General features: G+C 35.5%; 1 pseudogene; it reads left to right on the plus strand.

The window, feature by feature from the left end:
* Positions 1–17,518: 17,518 nt before the first annotated feature.
* On the plus strand, positions 17,519–19,745 carry LOC132282203 (protease Do-like 2, chloroplastic; annotated as a pseudogene).
* Positions 19,746–22,998: the final 3,253 nt, after the last annotated feature.

A 22,998-nucleotide genomic window follows, 5' to 3' on the forward strand; every position in this document is an offset into this window, starting at 1 on the left:
TTGGAGTTCTTTTGGTGGTTATTTTTGGTTCCTTATGATGGTTCATCAGGAAGAATGCTTTTGGTTGTTGTCTTCCGTTCCCTTGTCTGACCTTGGGTTCAGTGTGTGAGTTCTGACTTGTCGTGTGGTCATGTGGTCATTTTGCCTTCGAGAGGTTGTCTTGTCATGAGCACGTGGGTGCAAATGACACTGGTTTGTATGTTCTTTTCAGCTTTGAGGTCGCTGGTGTGGCGTGTTGTGTGGGGTATTCGGAGATGTACTCTGTAGTTATCCTGGTTTCGCTTTCTGTTTCGTTGGGCTGGATTTCGGGGACGAAATTCCTTTAAGGTAGGAAGGTTGTAATGACCCGGATTTTTCGGATAAATTTTTTCCGTTGTCTTTTCCCTTCTGAGTTTGGTTTCTTGTCGATTAGTGTCGTCTCGAGTGCTCTGAAGTGATTTCCGAGACTCTTTTATTTAGATTGACAACTTCCTTTGAAGACTGAGTCATTTCCACATTTTTCTTTTTTCGACACTATTCACTTTCCGTCCTTTTCCCTATTCCGTCTTTTTCCCTATTTCGTCTTTTCCTCGTTTGGCACTTTGTTTGCGTAACCACACTTCTTGTGTTCGAAGTTGGTTTCTGACTTCACGTATCTTCATTCCTAATGATTTCTATGAGATACGTATCTTTACTTCCGTGAGAAAGTACTCTGGTTGCTCCCGGTGTCCATAGGGGCACAAATGCAAAGTTCTCTGGAAACTTTTTCTTTTCTTGGGGTGTTTTTCATAAATATCTTTTGAAGATATTTTATTTCAGAGGTATCTAAAAAAATATCTGAAGATATTTTCATTCTGGGACAGTTTCGCAGTTTTCACTTTTTAGAGGGGTCATTGTGCAATTAATGAAAGTTATTGTTCAATGCCTTTTTTTGAGCCTGAATCCTCGTACGGGATTCATTTTCACATTTCGTCTAGTCGCGGACTCTTAGAATTTCCTCCTGGACGATGTTTTCCAGTTTTAGGGTTTCTGGCCCCGGTTTGCACCAAACTTGTTTTGGGCAGAACTCTCTGCTCGGGACTCAGTTTTCAACGCTGTTTCTTCCGTTGTTCATATTTTCTTATTTGGAATCTTTTTTGTTCACAGAGTTTTGCCATTTGAGCACGTCTGCATGAATTCCAATTTTCCGGACCCAGCAAGGCCCGTTCGGGGCACTTTTTGAGTTTTTCTATAAATATGAGGTCTTAGAAAGAAAAATCAGATTTTTCTCTCTCTCTCTCTCCTCTCTCATGGCCGGTCCAAGCTCCATCCATGGCTGCCATCTTCTCTCTCCTCTTTTGGAATTCTTCCCTTTATTAAAAAGTGGTGATGCCTTTGTGTTTATTGTTCCCCTCGGCGAGGCCTTCGATTCCAACCGATTGGAATCTTGTTTTGGCCGTTTCTTGAGTTCAGCTTTGAAGTCAAGTTGTGTTTTTGATGGGGCTTCCTTGGGATTCATGTTCGTGGTGTTGTCCCCGACAAAACCTAGGAGTTTCGTCGGATTCGGAGCCGATTTATTTTGGTGGGGATTTGAGATTTCATCTCAAATGGAGGTAGGGAATGTTTTAGGATTTTATATATGTTGTATTGTGTGTTTTCCATGTTTATACAACCCATATGTAAGCCTTGTATCAAATCTAGGAAATTTGAAATATTTAATTCTTTGTATAAGATTTAATTTTCATGATGATGAGAAACTTGGTTTTGAATTGTGGCATGGTAGAAACTCTTTTTTTAATATGTTAGTTAACATATATTAAATTAGAATTAATTAAATAAGAATTGCTCTTTTTAATTAAAGTTTATCTTTTGTGAAAGATTAAAGTTCATGGTCGTACATTGCATGAAATTAAGTTGTATTATGCTTCTAAATTGAGTTTTGACATGTTTGTTAACATACTTTAATTTAAGAGTATTTGGTTGAGTTTGGAAATCTAGAAACTTTAATTAAGGGAATTAATTAAAATCTATTTTTTTGAGGTTTTATGGTCCTAATTAAGCTTATGTGTGAATATATGTAACGACCATGATATGTCTATTAACATATATTAAATTGGGGCCAATTGGAAATGATTTGAAATCTAGAGAGTTTAATTATTTTGATGTAATTAAATTCTGTCTTGTGTATCCATGGATCTAATCATGTTTTAGAAGTTGTTTCTATTTTAAGAGCATGGATTTAGACTTGTGATGTATTCACTAGATTGTGTTATATGCATTGAAGAGTATTGTTGTTAAGTTTATATTCATGAGAGTATGTTTCTAATATGAATATATTATTGGCTTGTGATTTCGTAGCATTATGGATATGAAATGCTTATTATGCACAATTGAGAGTTATATTGCTAACTTGTTACTATGTAATAGTAATATGTATAAGTTATGAACTTATTTGGCTTATTTTGGAATCTTAGAACATTGTTGAGTTAAGATGGCTAGGGTTTGGCTCTAGTACAGGGACGTGAGTCCTTTAAGTCATTGAGATAATGCGCACTTAGGGTGGTCTTCCCTGCGGGTTAGTGCCCGGAATAACCATTGAGGTCTCGGCAGAATTCCGAGCGTGATGTCCAAGTCTTCCACTATTTGTTTTCGCATTCAATTCCAAGTTGACAATCATGTTTACCTTGTTGACTTGTGGTTTTGGCTATTGGCGATTTTGATGTTGTTAAGTACATCCATACTAAATTGATATATTTAGTTGATTTCACACTTTTAGATTTCTAGTTGATAACCTAGAGAATCTATGTCTTGATGTGTGGTATTAGATATTCTAATTATATTAAATTGTTATATTTAGTTAATGTTGCATTTTAGACTTCAAGTTGATAACCTTGAGAATCTATATGTTGTTGCTTTGTGTAAGCATGCTTCTATGTTGTTGCTTTGTGTAAGCATGCTCCTTTGTTGTTATTTTGTGTAAGCATGACCCTATGTTGCTAAAATTGCATGAATAAGGTGATTGATGCTAGAAATGATCTTAGGTAGTTAGGATGCTCCTTGAGTCTCACCTTTAACATAGACGTTAGGTGGAATGAACCACAATAATTAAATCATGCAACTTGTAAAACATAGGTCGATGCATGCTCATTTCCTACGAGTACCTTTATGTTACTCACCCCTATGATACTGGGGCATATTTCAGGTACAAAAATCAAAGTTGAGGTCTTCATTATGCTTGGATGGTTTGTGGACTTAAAGACTTCCATATTTGGTGAAGGTTGGCTTGGAATGCCAATTGTAGTCTTATATGTCAACGTGTGTACATTTGATTCCATATATGTAATGTGTACATGAGTACACTCTTTACAATGTATTTGACATGTATGAGATGAGGCCGGAGGCCAATGCCATGTAATTTGTATCATATGTAATTTTTGACTTCATGGAGTATTATGAAAGTATTAAAAAATATTCAGTTTTTGCTTCACCATGTTTGCATTGGGTGTAGGAATTCCATTTTGATTCTTCCATTAGCATTCATTCACCATGTATGAAGTGTGGCCAAGGGCCAAATGGTATTTTGAAACCATCTCATGATTTAAAATTCCAAGTTCTCGTTCCAAACTTCATTTTTGGCATTTTGGCCGTTGGGGGGGTCATATTTTGCATCGGCCATATTTTTGGGCCATGGGCCATTGTAGCACATCTTACTAGGTAAGTTACGTTTGCGTGCATGGTCGTTTCCGGGCAAAGCTTCTTCTTTGATGAAATGAGCCTCCTACGGACTCATTTTACACTTTTGTTGCATATTCTGACCTAAGGGTATTTTGGAAATTTTCTTTGAAAAATAAATTCTGTTCTTCATATGTTTGAATAGAAAATATGATTTTAGGGGGGGTTTCTTTTTCGTGTTTTTCCAGAAAATGCCATCTTGGCATCGAAAATCGCATCCGAAGTTCAGCTCTCAGTTTTTAAATTTAGCAGCTTTTTGGACCCTCTGAACCAATTTTCTTAGGAGGGTATTTTGGGCATTTCACATTGCGTATTTTTTAATTTTTCTTTTATGTTGTGTAGAAAACTCAATTTTGAGGGGGGTTTCTTCTTGGAGTTTTTCCAAAAAATGTCATCTTGGCCCTCAAATTTCCACTTTTCCTAGAAAAACCCCTGCTGCCAGGTTTTTGGGTCGCACCCTTACTACCCCTTCACATCTAAACGGTTACGATGGGTTTCGTAACCGGTTAGATGAGTGTGGGTAGTGTAATTCTCGTGATTTTTGGCCTCCTAACCAGTTAGGAAGGTCTCCTTACCGGTTAGATGATCTAGGGTTTGCACTTTTTGACCGTTTTGCCCTTCTTCTTCCGTTAGCCATATCTTCTTCATTCAGACTCCGAATCAAATGATTCTTGAGTCTAAATTCATTAATTTTTCGTTGTCTTTCCAATGGTGTGCTCGATGGAACCCACTTTTAAGCTGGAAATGATGATTTTGCCCCTAGGTTCATTCTTGTTCGTTTTTGAAACGTTGCTTCCCCATTTGATTCCTTTGGGTTCCGTGACCTCGTTGAGGGTCATAATGATGTCTTAGAGCCATGTTGTACCTCTAGTGACCGTTGTTTTGTCTTTTGCTTCCGCGTTTCGAATCCGTTATCGGGTCATCTTTCGGTTCATCACTGGCGCACTGGGTTGAAAAACTTGTGCTGTCACAGAATCAAGCATAAGTGGTGTGTCGAAGAGGGACAGATTAGATTGGAATGAATAAATGGATGATATATTTGTGGATGCATTACATAATCAATATCTTAAGGGGAATATGCTTGATGGGACATTCATAACAAGAACTCGGAATTGATATCAACAAAGCTAAAGTGAAGAATTGATTGAAAACAACCAAGACTCGTTTTAACGAGTGTTTTGACTTGTTCAAAAATGGTTTGAATGGGTTTGCTTGGAGTCAAGAAACAAAAAGGTGGAGCGCTGAACCTGAAGTTTGGGCTGATTTGATTGCAGTTGGTTTTCTAATTGTGATTATTATTATTATTATTTTACTCTTAAGAGATACATTATTTATTTTTTTATTTTTTTTTCATTTTGAAATAATGATAATATATATATATTTACTCTTTTATATTTTGGAAACAAGCAAAACCAGCAGCTGAGAAATGGAAGACTGCTACGATTTCCAATTATGTAAGATTGCTGGATTTATTTGCCAAGGATACGGCAAAGGGGTTTAATGCCCTAACTGCTAAGGAGATGATGGATAAATGGCAGCAAATGATCGGGAGAAGAATAATAAATTAGTAACAAGTGCTAGTGAGAGGAGCAATGAATGGGTGCCAACTCATAATGATGATCCTATGGATAACATTTAGGAAAAAGAAAAAGAAAATCTTCGACTGTTGATCAAGATAATGAAATGATTGGAGTAGTGAGAAGTGTTGCTGTAGCTCTTAAAGAGTGAAATGATCTTCAGAAAACATTCAACAATCTTTATGAGAAGTGCAACCAAAAGGGAAAATATGAAAAAGAAATCTTTAAGGAGTTGGCAGCAATTGGAATAGAGGAGCATGTAATTATTAAGGCTTTCATTTTTTTTGACTAAGCATGACCATCTTGATAGAATGACACAATTTCTTGGTTGCCCATTTAATCATCGCAAACAACTATCGGAGGAATTGATGTCCGGTGATTCTTAGACGTTAACTATGGTTTTAGTTATATTGTCTTTTGGGAATGTCTTTTGGTGGAACTTTCTACTATTTTTATGTTTGGTTATATTATGTTTCTCTTTCGCTATGAAGCTTTTGGGATATTAACTTTGAGACCATATGTTTGTTTTATTTTAATGAGACATTATACTATGTTATCTATTTTGGAATGCTTGATATAATGCTTGATATAGGTTAGTTTATGTTTTTTTCACTACTGGTGTCTCTGTTCTGTGGTGGAAGCATTTTGTGAGTTCCATTCTCGTGGTTATGTGGATGTGTTCCTTCTACTGCTGTGTTGTTTGATGGGAAAAAGGATAAGATTCTTGTAGATCCAAGTTTGCAATGTGTTTTTTCTTCAGGAAGTTTGTCTGAATGTGTTGTTTGATGAAAAAAGGGATGAGATTCTTGTAGTTCCAAGTTTGCAATGTGTTCATTCTTTAGGAAGTTTGTTTGAGCTATGTATGAGTGCGTTGATGATGTGTTGAATTAGTTATGGTTACACTACGCAATGAAACTCATTCCGTGACTTGCAAACATGTTCTTAGCCACTTTAAGTAGTCAGATTTTGATAATTGATTGAGTTTTTGAATCTGACTGAATTGGGAAGAGTTTGGAATGTTTATATTGGAATAGAATCATAGTACTAGCTTATCCAAAAAAACTACATTTGTATTAGCAAGAATTTCTTTCCCCCCCTGACTAATTAGCAAGAAACATTCTGTACACACTAAATTATTAATTTCTTTTGTTGTGCTTAAAATAGTTTCGAAAAGTTAGTTTGGGTACTATAATTGTGATTTTATCGTTTAATATATTATTTTTATTTTTTACTTTTGTTTTTACCCATGTCATTGAACTATAAAAAAGAAACAAGTTTTGGAAATGGATAATGTATGAAATGGTAATGAAAGGGTAGGACAGTAATTTGGTCACCATCATTTTTTTTTTCTTCTCTCTTCTATCTTATCCAAACAATAATAATTATCATTTCTTTTCTTTTTTCCCCTATCTATCCAAATACGAATAAAAATTATTACTATCATTTCCTTTCTTTTATTTTTCTTCTAACTAATACTATCATTTATTTTCTTTTCTCCTCTATTTATCCAAACACTCCCTAAAGAATTTAAAACAGGAAAAATGTCAAAAATTGAATATTAAATTATTAATTAATTGAAAATTAAAATTTTATTTTCAAACCGTTTGGAAATGAACTACCCTTGATGGGTTTTTGTCCCACCTCGATAAGGTAAACGGATTTCCCGACTCCACTCCGTGTCCTTTATTTAAACTTCGTAAATTGTATACATATACTCTTAAAATTTTTAAAATTTTCAAATCACAACAGATGCACATAGGGGTGGAACTTGGTTGGCCTAGACCTGTCAATGGAGCGAATCCTAATCCAGATCCGATCCGATTAGTCGGATATGGATTGAGCAAAAAATCTGATAACCCGATTATGATCCGAATCCGATAATTCGTTAGTTTAACAAATCGGAAATGAATTATGCTGATTCGATCAGATAAAAATCTGATCCAATCCAATTAAAATTATATATATAAATAATTACATATATATAATTATTCATCAATAATTTTACATATTTATATCAATACTCCTATTAGAATTGTATTAGAGGTAACCCAAATATGAAAAAAAAATTAAAAAATCATAATGTTATATATACAATAATACGGTGTTCTCATCCACATGCTAATAAATCTTTTAATATACATATTAATAGTGTGGTGTTTTTATCAATGTTATATATATTAGTTACATATTACTAAATTTATATATATTAATTATTTATTATTAGATTCATTTTGTTGCATAGTTATATTATGTAGCATTCTGTATATTTATAATTATCCACTTCATCTAACTTTATAATTATATATGTTATTCAAAAAAAAAATAAAAAAAATTGATTTTAATCCGAATTCGAGCTAAATAGGATATGGATGGGAACATTCAGTTCGAGAACCCGTTAGTGATCTGAATTTGATAATTCGTTTACTTAACAAATAGGATATGAAATTGGTCGATCCAATCCGAATCCAATCCATTGACATGCGTAAGTTGGCCTAGCCTAAGCAAGCCTAATCTCACTTTAAATATTTACGCTCAGTAAGGTACTAAAAAACCATGGAATGGAAGAAATTTAGACGAGGTTTTAACTTTACCGATCCAAGTACCAAATACAAGAAAAAATTGTAATATTTTTATGTTTAATTAATTAATTAATTTTTTCACCTATGTTTAATGTTACATGTTATTTATGTAAAAAAAATTAAAATTAGGTAAGAACCAGTGGATGCAAGTACAACATATATTTACCCTGATGCCGGCGACTGTGATGCCGGCGACTGTTGCTTAGGTCTTGGAGCGCCTCTCTCTTTTCCCGTAAATGGTCCCTCTTTCATACTGCTAACCCTAACCATGGCCCATATCGCCCGCCCACCACAAACATCCCACACAAGCCTGTTCAATCCCTCACTATGCGGAGCCCAAATCCACCATTTGTTCCCAACAAAGATGTGTAGGGTTTGGTATATGCCATGGTGGTGTTGGAGCAATTGTGGGAGGTAGCATTCAATTGGTCTTGGTTTACGTTTTGAAAGACATGAAACCATATCTTTGGTATTATCTCTCTATCTTTTTTTTTTTTTTTTTTTGTTCTGAAAATTCTTTTCCACGCTTTTTTTCTGAAAATTCATGGATCATTCATTTATATTTCTCTTTACTGCTCTGTTTAGTTTTTAAGTTATCAATAAATTTATCTGCTTGTAAAGGTGTTTATTTATAACATTTAAAAGCTGAATTAGACGTTACATTATTTGTTAATCAACAAGAATTAAGCGATCAAATTTTTATATATTAAAGATTTCAAGGTGTATCATGTATTTAAGGCGACTAGGGTTTCAAGGGGGAAAACTGGGGTTTTTAGATTCCAATAAAGGATTTTGAAAATTTTAAATTTCATGGATTTGGTGTTTCTGGTTGCTTATTATCAGAATAGAAGAGTGGCACATTCAATCCTTTTGTCTATTAGTTCTCCATTCTTAGTAGTAGGGCACATTCAATCCTTGATTGTCTATTAGTTCTCAGTTGTTTTCTTCAGTGCGGAGTAGAGCAGTTTGGTAGCTTGCAAGGTTATCACCTTGAGATCACGGGTTCAAATCCTGTCTCCGCTACTTTACGCGTTGAGTAGTTGTTGGTTGCTCTTTATTTCTTCCCTTGTTTGCAGTCACATCGATGAACTTCTTGGTGAAAGTTAAAGAGCCTTTTTGTGTACCTGGACTTCATAATGCTATTGGGTATTCTATTTCTTTTCTTTTTTTTTTCTTCATTGGCAAGAAACACACGCGCCCACTTTGCATCTTTGGGGACTTGAACCCTCAACCTTCTACTTTGGAAGGTGAGGAAGTACCGTTAGGCTACAATACCTTTGGTTATTGGGTATTCTATTTCTTTTCTATTGTATATGGAATTTCGGTGTTCTGATGTTTGTTAACACGTGCTTTCCCCGCCCCCCCCCCCCCCCACCCCCTTCCTTCTTTTTGGGTAGGGATTTCATAGTATATATGTTTTAACAAATTACAAAGGCTGAACACTTTGGAGTGCCTGTTGTCCAGCTGGGCTTGAACCATCATATATTTATTTGTGATATATTATATATTTGTTTTTTTTGCACAAATGTTGCAATTTACAGAAATCTTTTGTTGCCTCAGTTGACGTCATTATGTATTTACTGCTGTAGTCATTGACATTTTAATGCTATGTTCTAAAGAGGCATCATCATTGCACTTGGGATTATGAGCTTGTGAGAACTCTGCTGTCCTTTTTTATCCTTGTTGGAGCTGCTTAGCCTTCTGGTGTTTGCTTGCAGCAGTTGTCTGCTAGCTATTTTTTGGGCTGTTGACTCAACCTACTGCAGTAAATTCCATTTTTCAACCGAATACTTCTGCATAGTTGGTAAAAAAGCATTTCCTGTTTGGCCTTAGCTGGACTCTTGGATGATCGACTTCCATTTCGTGTTTTTTCCTTTTGTTTTTGATAGAATTTGGGCAATTTACATACTTCTCAGTTGACTAGTTGTTGCCATTTGCCTAATTTCTTTCTGCATCAGTCATTTATGTATACATGTTGAAGAGCTGATGTTAAATTACTTGTTGTTTTATTTCCAGGATTTCAGTGGCTGCTTAGTTTTTTATGGGTTATGAAGAGCCACTATACCTGCACTTGGAAATATTAAAGATTGTCAGTCATACTGTCTGTTGTGTGGGTGGTGTGCCTTCTGCTTGCTCTTTGCTTCCTGGTGTTTGCTGGCAGCAGTTCTCTGTTTGCTGTTAATGTTTTTCTTTTCTGAAGCATGCTCCCTACTTTTTTTTGGTTGTTTGCATTCTACAGTATCTACTTTCAGACTGTAAGCAGTTACCAACTTATTTTGCTCAACTACTTGTACATAGTAGCAACAAAACAGAACTAGTTCATTGAATATTTCTTCGTGTACTAACTTTTAGATTGCATTTTTTTTCCTGCTCGCCGTTTTAGATGCAAAGGAGAGGACTATCGCTAAAATAGGTGGGACTTAAATACCTCAAGTTTTGCTGTTGCCATGTCTCACACACATACACACACACACACACACACACACACACACACACACACACACACACACACATATTTGGGGGTGGGGTGAGATTTCATGACCCTATCTTCAAGATTTAGTAGATTTATGTTTATCATAAATGTGTCTTTATAATGATTGTCTTATTATATTTGTTGTTGCAGACATCATTCTTTTTTTAGTGGAGGCGTATTAATATTCTATTTAAAGATAATCCTGCCTCATTGGTGAGGTCCCCTGGAGGCGGTGTTACGTTTTTGTATTTGATCATGGAATATGCATGGAATACAAAAAGCACCATCTTCTTGGGTAACCATGTGCATCTTGTCTAAGTTTCTTAATGGGTTATTTTGCTAACGAGGTTTTGACTTCTTTATTTTCAACCTTGGCGGTTTGAACTGAATGTTTGGTTAACTTTTATCCTGTATCTGATGTAGCATTGTTTATGCACATGTTCTTTAGGGTTTTAATTGTGTTGACTGTATATCTATTTCTATTGGGGCATTATGGGTGACCTTCGCAGTTAGTACTGAGGTCAAAATATAATGCTGAACAAAATTTCTAGAATACTTGATGCAATTTAGATGAAGTGATACTTCTCTGTTTTAATACTGACTCATGGTGAAGACCTATAAGTTTATCATTGTTTATGATTGGGATTTGTTTATTTGTTTTTTTTCAGTGTATATTTGTGATATTTCCATTTATGTTTATCCATATACAGATTTAGGCAACACGAAGAACATTTTCTGCCCTTCTTTCATGGGCTTGCTTTTGTTTGCCATTTTTTCCAAGTGTTTTTGTAAGTTTACAAGGAATTAAGGAAATGGACACATTAAAGGACAGGTCCAGTGGCATGGCCGAGTGGTGGAACTTTCTATTCTCATACTAACTCATGGTTTATATTTCAGTGAGTATTGCTTGGTTTTTAGATTGCATTTCTCCTTTTGCTTGCCAACTGGATGTAATGAGATTGTTGCATAAATCACTGGGGCTTAACATGTTTTAGAACACTTCTGTAGTTATTATTTCATTATCTAATTGAGGCGTGCTGTTGGATCTTCACTTATAATGCTTGAGGTCCCTACAAAAAATATAAACATATATTGCAAACACTGTTGAAGCTACCTTACCGGGAGAAAAAAATGATGTCGGAGCACCCGTGTGTTAGCATCCTATGCAGAAAGCATTCTCTAATTCTCCGTTCCTTTCACAGGTGACACTGACTCCTATGGTGAGGTTTTATCCCAGGCATTTTTTGTAAAAGAACTAAACTCCATTTTAGTTTCATCAGCCCTCACGGGGCCGGGCGAAGTCTGGGATCAACAATGGGAGAGGGCTTGTAGCCCCTGGTTGCTTGAAGGCGTTATAACATTTTGAAGGAAGTTGTGCAGCAACAGTTTGCGCATAGGTAGTTGACTGCAGATATTTATCCAGAGTGTTAATTCTGTTTCTCTATCTTGATGTCTGCATGGTTTATTGCTTAAGTATTTCGGTATTTTCTTTGATAAGGGGTTTGTTTTTGGATTTCTTGTCTGTTTTCTCCTCTCTTTATCGTAGCCCCTGGTTGCTTGAAGGCGGTATTACATTTTGAAGGAACTTGTGCAGCAGCACTTTGCACATAGGGAGTTGACTTTATTTATTTATCTGCTGTTTCTCAATCTTGATGTCTGCATGGCTTCTTGCTTAAGTATATCGGTATCTTTTTTTTTGATAAGGTATTTCGGTATCTTCTTTGATAAGGGGTTTATTTTCTGATTTCTTGTCTGTTTTCTCCTCTCTTGATATGTACTTGCATGTTGCAGAAGTACCATTCCATTATCTTTATAGTTGTACGTCATTCCTTTTCCTTTAGAGGAACTAAGATTACGTTTTTTATCTGCGAATTTATGTTAGTTCTTTTGTAGTTTAGGTTTCCTAAGAATAATTTCAACGGAAAGGCTACTAATTGTAAGATTGTATATCTTATCTCAGTTTTTGCGTTTTCTGTTTCAGTTGAGTATTTTAGTCTTGGAGTTCTTTAGCTTTAGAACTTTTGTTTTATGTAGAAGACATGGATGACTTGTTGCAAGAATTAAATGATCTAGCAGCTGTCCTTTGTAAACATACCATCTCTAGAATTTTTTTTGCAAGGTGTGGAATTGATGGGAGTCCATTGAGAATTTTGATGCCCTCAATTGAGAGTTTTGGTATATATAGTTGCGGATAAATTTCTTTTTTGGTACTAAGGGTTGACGGGCATCTTGTTTTATGGGAGCATTGACTCGGTGTATGCTGTAAATTCAGTTGTTAATCCTTGCATTTAGTGTTACGTCATTCTTCTCGCAAATGGTCTATCTTTTTAAGTGAATGCTTGATCTGCTCTTTACATTTTTAATTATCTCGTATTCTTCCTCTTATATACATTTTATTGTCTATGCTAAAACATACCTGTCTCTGTTTGGGTATTGATGTTCAGCCTTTTATCAATACTTCCCTATTTATTGTATGCTAAATCTGCAGCTTATTTTTTGTTTGCAGTTCCATGGTAGAACAAATGCATGTCGATATTTAGAGCACTTTCCTGGATTGGTTTTGCTTCTTATTTCTTTGCTGTCCAAAATATGACTAGGAGTAGTATGTAAGAAAGAAATGTATAGAGTTTGTGCTGGCCATATCTTTGTTCTTTATGCAGTTAATAATGATACTACCGTTATTTTTTCAGATCCAGATGATTGCACAATCTCTTTTTGTTTGTGTGGACTGTAGGAATTTCATGCAACAATTCGGTTGTTTGGCAGCTATTTTAAAATTTTTTCTTGATCTGTTGACAGCATTGACAGCATTACTGTATTGGCATTGTAATTTTTGTTTGCAGTTCTGATGTCTGGTCAAGTAGCTGGTTTTTTTTCTCCTCACGCTGACTTCTAAGACGATAGATGCTTTTTATTATTACTCTTAAATGAATGCACGCATACACGCATCTGAATAAGCTAGCATGTTATACTTGCCTGTGTGAGATGTTATATTTAAACCTTGACTCCACAAAAAACTGGGTTCCCTGTGTTGATGTAAAGAAATTATTACTTGTTATGCTATTTTTTTCTATGAAAAAACTACTTCTAGTACACAATGTGATAGCAAGGTTTTTATAAAAGGGAAAAAAGAAAATTAGCACCTCCTGGTTTACTTTTTTTTTTTTTTTTTTTTTAATATATAAATTTTTCTATTTTTTTAAACTTAGAATGAAAGGTGGAGGTGGTATGCGCCTATATTCTATTGGATTTGTATCTTCTACCTGCTCCCCCCCTTTTTAGGCTCCTGGTTGATGTCATCTTTTGAAAAATTCATGTGTGTGAGTGCGTTGCACATGCATTCACCTGCAATTTTGCTATTTTCCAACAACTGAAAATGACTAGGATGAATTTCTAACTTTGCACCATTAACTATGCCGGTGTATCAATATATGAACTTGTCAATTTGGACATTGGTAATGATGGTAGCATGTATGGGGGTTTTCTTTTCTTCTCTTTTTTTCGTTTGTTTAAGTGGCTGCAAGATAATTCGTTCCTGTTACATGTTAATCACTCTATGACATGATGTACATGCCAAGGTGCTGAGCTCAATTATTTTCTTCATCACATTTTGCTTTGGGTACAGGTCAAAGTGAAGAGAAGGGGAGATGATAGCGAATATATGGCTAAGGTATCACTTTTATAGACATAATGGATTGTGCTTTCTTGTTATGTTCCTTTATCTTTATATCCACATCAACACTCCCAGACTTATCCGTGATGCATATGGATAAGTCTGGGAGTGTTGATGTCCTATCGAGTTAGTTTGGTTTCATTTTGTTATAATCAGCCTGTTGTAAATTGAGTAATCATGAAAATGGATTAGTAGCAATAAATGATACTAGGAGTTTAATAAACTACCATTTCTATGGGACCTTATAGATGATCCTATGGGACCTTATAGTTTCATTTTCCTTGATGCAGGGTAACACTTTGTTTCTGCAAGCATACACACAGACTCTTGTATTAGGACATCACGTTTTGTGCCAGTCTGCATACTTCAAATTGACTTGCAAATTATTTTCTTGATAATATCTGGCTTATATAATTATTTTTCACGGCTCCCTTGATTTTGTTTGCCCTTCTGCTAAGTTAAGTGCTTTTACCACCAAGGGTACCTAGCAGTACTTCCTCACTGTCCAGAGGAGGGAGGTCTCTCTGTGGGGCAAACTGGGTGTGTCTCAACCAGGGGGAAAAAAAAATTTAAGTGCTTTTTAGTTGCTCCACATTTGGTTTTTTTAGTTGCTTTGCAAGAACTATAACATGCTTGTAATATCAAGAATTCGGAGTTTCACATTTCTCACTAGTGAAAACAAGAAGTTGGTATTTGATGTTTATTTTTTATTTTTATTTTTTTGTGTTTGCTGACTTGACAAGAAAAAAGTTTTTTAAGCAAATGTTGCTGCTTACTTTTCTCTCAATGATCTAATATACAGGTTTTAGCTAGAGGTGTTGAGTGCGACATAGCTCTGTTTGCGGTAGAAAGCAGGGAATTCTGGAAAGGAGTTGAGCCTCTTGATTGACGTTTGCCTCCTCTTCAGGTTGTGTTACTTTGATACTTATTTCTAGCTGATGAATAGTTTTAGTTTCCATCCAGTATGTAGACGGAAAGATATATATATATATATATAATGACACAAAACTTACACTATGAGAATGACAGAAGTAGATATTTTTTGATTAGTTGAATGAGACAAATATTATGTGTGCTGATTGTTTTAGAAACTTCTTCAGGGCCTTGAATATATTTCCTGGTTAAGTACATGTTGCGTTGTTCATGTGGATATATATTTATATATGGATTAATTTCACAAAACACCCGTGGTATAGATATAGTGCATATAACACCCCTCCCGGTTTTAAAACACCCTTCTTCTAATGATTTGGTTCAAATAGGTCCATTCCGTCCATCTGCCGGTACCGGAGCTAATAAATGACTAAACTACCCTTGTTATGAAAAGAAAAAAATAAACAACTCAAAATTGAATAAGTATATGTATATAGATAAATATATATATCCTCCTTCACCTACCTCCTCACCCCAACCTATGTCGCCGCTGATCTGACCTGCCGCTTTTCCCTCACCCTACTCCGTCCTCCGCTTCTCACTCCAATCTCGCCTACGTCATCCGCTACCATGCCTTCCTCGAGTACTTCTCCTGGTCCAACCTCTGCAAGATTCCAGTTGTCGGAGGACTCGTCACCACCCTCTATCAAACCACCTGACACGCCACCAACAACTTCGGCTCTGTCAGCATCACCCGCATCCCCGGTGCCAGAGAGAGATGTACAATCATAGACATGTACAATACTACCATGTGCCACACATCACCCAGAGTCTGGCCGGCTCGTATGGTTGTCATGTCACTCCTTATCGACCGTGAATGCAGGAGTCTGTTGCCGTCAAATTTACCCCACTTGGTTGGCCGGACCTGGTCAAGAAGGCGATAGAACAGGGCTTCTCTGTATAGGAGCGTTTCGGGTATGTTTGAGGGAATGTAGAGCTCCCCTGTTTGGAGGATGGCGAAGCAGTCTTGGTTCCAATCTGTGCTCACATTTATGAGAAACATTAGCGGAAGAACCACCACAACATCCCTCGTCACAAACTTAATTGGATCCTTAATTTTTATTCTTTGCATCTAAATGTTTTTGAACAAACATATCAAGTTTCTCACTAGTTCTTTATCATTAGGTTACATCACATATGCTCATGGATCATCCGAGTTACTCAGCATTCAAATTGATGCAGCAATAAATCCTGGTTAGTGAATGTCTAACAACTATATTTTGTCACTTCTAAATGAAACTTCTCCAATATAATTTTTTCAAGCATGATCTGAATTTAAAACTTTGCTTATTTTAAGCTGTCTCATCATCACTATATATTTTAATGTTATATTATCTTCATTGCTATATCCACTGCTTATACTAGCTAGATTTTTAGATAATAGTGGCGGTCCTGCATTCAATGACCAAGGAGAGTTCATTGGGTAGGCATGTCAGGTAGTTCTTCGTCGAAGTTGATATTCGTTAGTAATTGAATAGTAGTACTTGCTAAGACTGGGGAGATCTTCATTGACCTTTTTAGTTCTTTCCTATTCCTTTCTTTCTTAGATTAATTGGAGACACATCAACTTCTTAGTGCAATGAAATAGTTTGAGTCCAAATTAGTAAATGAAGTTACAGAAAATCGAAGTTGACAAAGAAAATGATTGAATTTACCAAAGTTTTCTATTAAGGTAATCATGTTACATTTGTTGTGTTGTACACTTGTACGATAGATTATTTCCATTTGTGTACATGCTTCCAAGAAACTGGTGGTACAATTACCTGATGAAATAAATTTGATGTTTCAGAACCTTGGAATGAGACCGCCGGGGGGGGGGGGGGGGGGGGGGGGGGGGGGGGTTGGAGTGGGGGCTGTGGGGGGCGGCATGTGTGTGCAGGTATTTTATTTGTCAATAAAAAAGAATTGACAAAAATAAAAGGTTTAAACTTTCACCAATTAAAACCTATGTTACATGAACTTGGATACTTGCATTGGGTGTGGGTAGGTGTCACCTAAATTCCTCTCAAGCATTGTAATGTGGCTTACTAAGCTATTTCTTTTGAGAACCTATGTTACATGAACTTGGATACTTGCATTGGGTGTGGGTAGGTGTCACCTAAATTCCTCTCAAGCATTGTAATGTGGCTTACTAAGCTATTTCTTTTGAAAGCTCATGCTGTGATGGGAATTTCTCTTGAATCCCAAATCTTTGAGCTTTTATACTTTTTCATCATCACAATTAGAGGATCCAAATGTCCGATATGATTATTGTGTCAGATAGATCCCATATTGTGACCAATGTTAACACAGATACGTTGAGAGTCCACATCTTGCTTGTCATGAATGTGGAATACCAAATTGATTGGTTATAGGTGGCTCTATCCATTGTCGCATCAACATTCTTTAAGATAAATTTGAGATAAGAGATTACTTGGTAGTGCAATATAGTTCCCAGTTTCCTATGAAATTGATATCTGGCATGTGCGACGAACATGATAGGAGTTGCATTAGTGTTGAGAATTGTGTTAATTAATGCTTAATTGCTGATATATATGTGTGTGATGAGCCCCTTGTAGTATTATTTTTATTATTATTATTATTATTATATTATTATTATTATTATTTTATGTTCTTTTAATTCCCCACCTAACAAATAATGATACAAGTTTCTTGAATTTCTGGCATTTCGTAAGATAAAAATTTTGAGAATCAAATAATACTTGTAAATTTAATGTTTTTTCAGGGGGATATGATTGTAAGCTTTGATGGTGTTCGTGTGGGGTGTGAAGAAACAATGCCATTCAGATCAATTGAGCGCATAGCATCTCACTACCTCATTAGTGAAAAGTATGTGTTTTTATTCTATGTTAAGAAATTGAATTTCTCAGCTCATTTTAGTGGCCACACACACATAATACATTTAACAAGTCCTTGTAACTAATATTCAAGACGTGGAATACCTTGTAGTGATACATATTACTTTCTTGGCAATTTCCTTTGGTATAGCATGAACGATACTGTTGCATTCCTTTACTCTAGCTTTCCTACTCTTATACACTACAATTTATAGGGTATGTGCAAATGATTTATGTACAGAAAACATGCTTATTTACTCATATAATATTGTACAACATGCCCTGCAGTATTGTATGTTTTTCTGGTTCAGACACGATTTTAGCTATATATCTTTGATGCTATTTGTCCAATAATCACAAAATTGTAGTTTTCGTCTTTGATCTAAGGATGTTCCAGTTGATGTAGCGGAGCTTTGTATTATTAGAGCTGAAGCTTTCATGAAAGTTCAAGCAGTTTTGAATCCACTTGTTTGGTATGCAAAGAAAAACTAGCTTTCTAATGACGTGAACTTTGAATACCTTGTTGACGTTAATTTTATTTAGTGTTAATTAATTTGGGTTCCTAACACTGTCACCTCAAGGTTCCTTATCACATTGACGAGCTCAACCTTCGTATTTGATAGTTGCGGCTTGGTGTTTCCACCACTTTCAGAACCACTCAGAGAGTACGTTTTATACGATTTTTGTCACCTATCAATATGACAATTGCATCTCTCAGAATTTTTTTTGGCAACCAATGTAATTACCAAGCTAATTTAATTCAATTATTTTGACAATGAGGAGTGTGGAGATAACATAGGAGTAAGTAGTTAAAATAACCGATGCCACCTTATGGCATGATATGAGTTGCGGCTTGGTGTTTACACCACTTTCAGAACCACTCAGAGAGTACGTTTTATAAGATTTTTGTCACCTATCAATATGACAATTACATCTCTCAGAATTTTTTTTGGCAACCAATGTAATTATCAAGCTAATTTAATTCAATTATTTTGACAATGAGGAGTGTGAAGATAACATAGGAGTAAGTTGTTAAAATAACCGATGCCACCTTATTGCATGATATTAGAATATAATTAATCTGATGATCATCAACCCAATCGCATCATTTATTTCTTTATCTGATTTGTTATTTCTCTCTTCTGGTTAATTGAAATTACTGGCAAAAGAACGTTACTCAGTGGCAAGTTTTTTTGTGGGAGCAGATTCTGATCCTGTCACAGGTAATGGTGTGCTTTTTCCCTAAACAATATTCACGAGATGCCTGATGATGGCCCTGGTTAGCTTGTTAATCCTCTTACACGTGCATCCTTTTTCACACAACACCTTGTTTTGTTTTCCTCTCTCTCTCTCTCTCTCTCTCTGAAAGTTGAATTCTGAACTCTATTATAATTGGGGACAATGACGGGCATACTTTTCATTAGGACTGCTGATAGTCTTTCTTGGGGTCTGCTAATATCTCTCTTCCATTGCAATCAGCAGGCAAGTTATGAAGGTTTTGAAGATATGGGCAATCAGCGGGCAAGTTGTTTCTTACCACTTCATATCCGGAATTCTTTTGCCAATTGATATACATCTATCAAAACAAGATTATGCAGGTTTTGAAGTTCAATGTGACGCAAAAAAAAACATTCATCACCTAGCTTACCTGGTTGATTGTAAGTGCTGGCATCTCTTTCGTCTTACTGCTTTTTCCCTACCTTACTCCTGACAATTGTCTGGCTTTGCTCAGCATGCAAGGACAAGTATCTAGTTTTTTATTTTGAGGACAATTACCTTGCTGTTTTGGAAAGGGAGGCGGCTACTGCTGCCTCATCCTGCATTCTCAAAGAGTTTGGAATTCCATCTGAAAGATACTCTGATCTTTTGGAGCCATATGTGGAATATATTGGAAACAACCAAGCAATAGATGAAAGGGATGATTTTGGGCACAGTCCAGTTTCAAATCATGAATTTGGATTTGATTGGCTTCTTTGGGTGTAATCACTAATTGTTGAACGAAGATACGACCAGTATCAAATAGGTGCTCCAAAAGGCTAAAACCCTACACAAACCCTAGTACTTCCAATCCTCTTCCTACCCCTCTCCCAAATCCTAACCCTAATCGCAACTCCAAACGCCCACCACAATCACTGGAAAACACCCCACACACACCTGAAAACGGCTAAATCACTTACTCTGCTTTGCCCAAATCCACCAATCTTTTACTGCATGTTCTCAACAGAGATCTGTAGGGTTTGGTAAATCTCATGGAGCAGCTGGAGCACTTGTGGGATGTAGCATTCAATTGATCTTGGTTTATGCTCATCTACTTTTTGAAGGATGTGAAACCGTATCTGTGGTATTATTTCTCCATCTTTCTATTTTTGCCTGCTCTTTTTAGTTTTTAATCTTCCTTCATCTACATATCTCTTTTCCACCCTTTTGTTAAAAATTCATGGATTCTTCATCTATATATCTCATTTTACTGCACTGTTTAGTTTTTAATCTTTCTTAATCTATATACATACATATTTTAGCTATTTTTTCAATATGTTCTTAATAAATTCATCTGATTGTAAAGGTTTATATTTATAAACTTTGAAAGTTGAATTTGAAGTTAAATTATTCATTGCCTTGTGTAATCAGTAAGAATTCATTTATAAGCAATCAAGTTTTTATATATAAAAGGTTTCAAGGTGTGCTATCACTGTATTGAAGGCGACTAGTGTTTCAGGGGAAAACTAGGGTTATTAGATTCCGTGCTAACTACAATTAGCAAGACTTAGTATGCATTTTAACTCCGAAATAAGGTGAGAAAGCGAGTAAAGAGGCAGCTCCAGATAAGGTGTTATCTCGTTGCTTATTATCGGAATGGTAGAGGGGCACGTTCAATCCTTGCAAGGTCATCATTGAGATCACGGGTCAAATCCTGTCTCTGCTACATTTTCTTTTAATTCTCAGTTTTTGTTTTTCCGCCAGTGCCGAGGAGTGTTTTTTTTTTGTTCCCCCGGTGTTCACTGTTTTAGTAATTGATGGTTGCTCTTTACTTTTTCCCTTGTTTGCAGTCACATTGATGAACTAGCTGAAAGTTAAAGAGCCTTTTTGTGTGGCTGGACTCCATAATGTTATTGGACTATATCGTGTGATTAGTTGAAAACAGAAGAGAGAATCTAGGCTGCGTTCACTAACGAGAAAAGTTTCTTGTTCTCTGTTGTCAACCTCTAACTATCTAACTTTTTTTTTTTTTGGTTTGTATCCTCCTTTTTTTGGTGTATACAGGCACTTAGTTATTTTGCTTTTTTGTGGTGAATTTTGAGCAGACGGCCTTTTGGAAGAGCTAAAGAATCTCTAACTGATCAGATAGCAAGCAATTATCAATCTTTTGTTTTTAGAGTATTTATAAGCATGATGCAAAGAATATATAGCTAATGTTGTTAGAGCACCATTTGCTTATTAGTTTGTCTTGTAAGGGTTCCATGACAACTTTGGACCACTGCTTGATGTGTTGTTACAGAAATTAGAGAATACATCTGTACATATCTGCTTAAAAGTCTCATTAGGTTTGTCTATATCTAGTTAGAAGCCAAATGGGTCCTTGGATTTGCTGTTGTGAATGACACATACACCTTTTTTTTTTAGTTAACTATCTATCATAGATTTGCTGAAAAGATTAAAGATATATATTACTTATTATCTTAGAAACTAGAAAGCAACCATTGTTAATTCATAAACTAATATTTGGAATTTCAATATCCTTGGTTTGGTCATGATAATCTGTTTGTTATAGCAGCAATTTATCCTCTTCCTCATCCGTATTAGAAGATTGCTTATTCATATTTCTTCTAATGCGGATGCTATATTGTTATGGTAATTGGTGAATTAAAAACTCAAGTATGCTTCAGGTGGAACAAAGAGGTATGTTACTTGTATAAAATTGATCATTGTAGTCTTTTTTATAGTGAATGTAGTATTATCTTAGAGTCAAAAGCTTGATCAGGTCTTTGACAAGGTTATTTACACGTTGCATCTCTGGGTGGGTGGTTCCTAGGTCTTTTTAGGTTGTTACTGATTACATTAACCAAAACCTTCATTGTTACCTGCAGTGTTCCTGAATGTTGTTGTTATATATCATACTTCATTTTCTTTCTTTTTTTTTTTTTTTCTTCTTTCTCAGATTGAGTCATTGTTCCCTAAATTAACCAACCACTGAAGTCATTTAATATTCTTGCCTTTCAAGTGAAGAAGTGTCTTCTTTTCCTATTTGCTTATCTTTTCGGTTTTCATTTATGTATTATTTATTTATGTTGATTGTAAGAATTTCATGCAACAATGTTGTGTATTTGGCAGCGATACTTAATTTCTTATGAACAATTTATTTTCCATAAATATTTATGATGAGTATTGATGAGCTTGAGGACAGTATTACTGTTTGGGTTTAAGTATAGTTATTGTTGCATCATTTGCCCACTCTCTCTGGAGGAGGGATTGGCAGTTTCCTAAGTCTTGTTGTTTGCTAAAGAAGGTATTGGCATTCTAGGTTTTGTTATTTGCAGTTTTTATGACTGGTGAAAAATATGTACATAATCTCCGGTAGCGATAATTTGGTTGGCTTGTACAAAAAATGGATATTTTGTTCTGTGCAGTATATTTCAAAGTGTTGAATGGTCCTTGATAGGTGCTTCTGCTTTCTTTTTTCTTGTAGGTTTTGCCAGATGTTGCCATTAAATGATCTTACATAGTTAATAGTGTGAAAGGAACAGTGTGGTCAATTATTTCTTGTATTTTTGGTTGGACAGTGTAACCTTCTTTGAAGGCGTTGTAATGCTCTTGATTCTGTTAAATTATATACACCTGAACAATAATAATATATATATATATATATATATATATATATATTACAATTGATGTTCTATTTTGAAAGCTATCCTCTTACACATCATTGATGATTTTAGACTGTCCTGGAAGAGTGGCCGAAAAAAATCATTCTGAATCTTCTCTCCGTCCATGTCTAGTTTCCTTGTAGGTGCGACCTTGGAGATAGTTTCGGAATTTACCGAGTCTGAACCCTTTAGAGTGCCTGTTGTTTTGCTGGACGTGAACCATGAATACTTCTTTTTCATTCTTCTCTTTTGATTTCTTAGAAGTAATTAAGTTCCTATCCATAGTCTAAAACAATTCTATGGTACAAAATTTATGAATTTTCTGCTTGTAGGGTTCCATGCGAAGGCTTCACTGTGGTACATAACTCATGAAT

This window comes from Cornus florida, unplaced genomic scaffold (genome assembly GCF_030987335.1).
Source record: "Cornus florida cultivar Cherokee Brave unplaced genomic scaffold, ASM3098733v1 CherokeeBrave_3.0.0_Hap2_Chr11, whole genome shotgun sequence".
In the NCBI taxonomy this organism is placed as follows: Eukaryota; Viridiplantae; Streptophyta; class Magnoliopsida; order Cornales; family Cornaceae; genus Cornus; species Cornus florida.